Source organism: Mustela lutreola, chromosome 3, assembly GCF_030435805.1.
Source record: "Mustela lutreola isolate mMusLut2 chromosome 3, mMusLut2.pri, whole genome shotgun sequence".
In the NCBI taxonomy this organism is placed as follows: domain Eukaryota; kingdom Metazoa; phylum Chordata; class Mammalia; order Carnivora; family Mustelidae; genus Mustela; species Mustela lutreola.
Window position 1 is genome coordinate 52,619,940 of NC_081292.1, and position 1,958 is coordinate 52,621,897.

Genomic DNA, 1,958 nt, shown 5'->3' on the forward strand with positions numbered 1-1,958 from the left:
GACTCCCAAAAAGAGGTCAAGAACTTGGGAGAAAAATAATACTCAATTTCCTTGTCTGTTCATATCTGACTCCCAATAAATAAGGATACAATTAAAAGGTTTTTAATATTCTCTTGGACACTATGTTTTCTAAGGTGAAAATCTGGCATAAGCTTTGTAAGTTTGTAGACAGAATGATCATCATTAACGGATGATTGATATCAGTTGTCTACAGATGTAAGCTTCTAAATTTGAGGAGTTGAGCTTCTAGAAATAAGGACTAAGTTTTCTATGCTGTGAATTTCTTCACAAACACTTTCTGTAGTTATTCTAATATAGAGAGAAAAATTGTTAAGAACTTTGATGAATGTTCTAAAAATATTTATCTTTCAGTGGTACCTGGGTGGCTCAATCAGTTAAGCATCTCCTTTAGGCTCAGGACTCCAGGGATCAAGCCCCGTGTCAGACTCCAGGGAGTCTGCTTCTTCCTCTCTCTCTCTCCCCGACTAATGCTCTCTTGCATGCATGCTCTCTCTTTCTCAAATACATAAGTAAAATATTTTTTTTAAAAATTAATACTATCTTTCAGATTCTTGTCTAAGATTATCCTATAATTCTTACATTATTCTAAGATTTTTCAAGGTTTAATCCTTCAGATTCTTAGATTGTTCTATTTATTATCTGCAATTACTTTTTTTTTTTTTTCTACAGAGAACTCACAGTTCAGGTTTATTTAGAGCAAAGAAAAAAAACTTTTGATCGTACTAGAAGAAACTCAGCCTTAAGTTTGGAATCTGTACTCAAACTACACATGCAAGGAGGACAATATTCTGCTTAAACAACTGATTCGCTGCTGCCATTTGTCTACTGTTTGTCTAATATTAACAATTATAAACAGAGCAGTGCAACTAGTATTTGGAACAATCCTTACAGTGTTACAGTGTAAGGCATAACATTTCACTTCTCTTCACACCACTGGTTCTCTTTGCGTACCTGGGCTTCCTCTTCTTCAGTAAAGTCATTTTTGATATTGAAGGTCTTGTGGATCTCCTCAGGAGTTTTCCCCTTGATCATATTGGCAACAGTCTTGCATGTAACATCAAGCAAACCTTTGATGTCTAAGTAGTTCGCAGCCAGAATAAGTTCAAACAGTGTTCCTTGGTCAACTTTCAGGAATTCTTGGTCCCAAACTGGGATATCATCTGTCCACTTTTCTTTGTTCTCATCATCCTCAGGAGGAGGGGGGGTCATCCTTGTGATGGGTGCACCACTGAATGACCTTTTTTAATATTGCTGCATTAACATTTGGTAGAGGAACTGGATCATCATCTCCTTCATCATCCATTCCCAAATCTTCCAACATGGTCTTGATAGTCACAGACTGTTTGGCGATTTCAACATCAACTTCAAATATCTCTCCATCGGAACTCTGCAACTTAATTGAGGGCATGGTGCTCGGTCTCGGGCCGACTGCGGGTCGGAGGCTGACAAAAACACAGCGGCCTCCGGGACGTGGGGAGAAGAGCGGAGAACAAGGCCACTCTGCAATTACTTTTTTAAAAAAGATTTTATTTATTTATTTGACAGAGAGAGATCACAAGTAGGCAGAGAAACAGGCAGAGAGAGAAAGAGGAGGAAGCAGGCTCCCCACTGAGCAGAGAGCCCAATGCGGGATTCAATCCCAAGACCCTGAGATCATGACCTGAGCTGAAGGCAGAGGTTTAACACACTGAGCCATCCAGGCACCCCTATTTTATCTGCAATTAAATGCACTTTAATTTTAGTTGTAGAGTTTATTGTGCTTGTTAACCATGTTAGAAAGAGTTGGTGAGTTAGTCAACAATCATCTCATACACTTTCTTCCTTTAAAAAGAATACAGAGTTTGGGGTGCCTGGGTGGCTCAGAGGGTTAAGCCTCTGCCTTCAGCTCAGGTCATGATCTCAGGGTCCTGGGATAGAGCCCCGCATTGGGCTCTCTG

The 1,958-nt window shown here is 39.7% G+C and overlaps 1 pseudogene; it reads right to left on the minus strand.

The window, feature by feature from the left end:
- Positions 1 to 671: 671 nt before the first annotated feature.
- On the minus strand, positions 672 to 1,520 carry LOC131826655 (S-phase kinase-associated protein 1-like; annotated as a pseudogene).
- Positions 1,521 to 1,958: the final 438 nt, after the last annotated feature.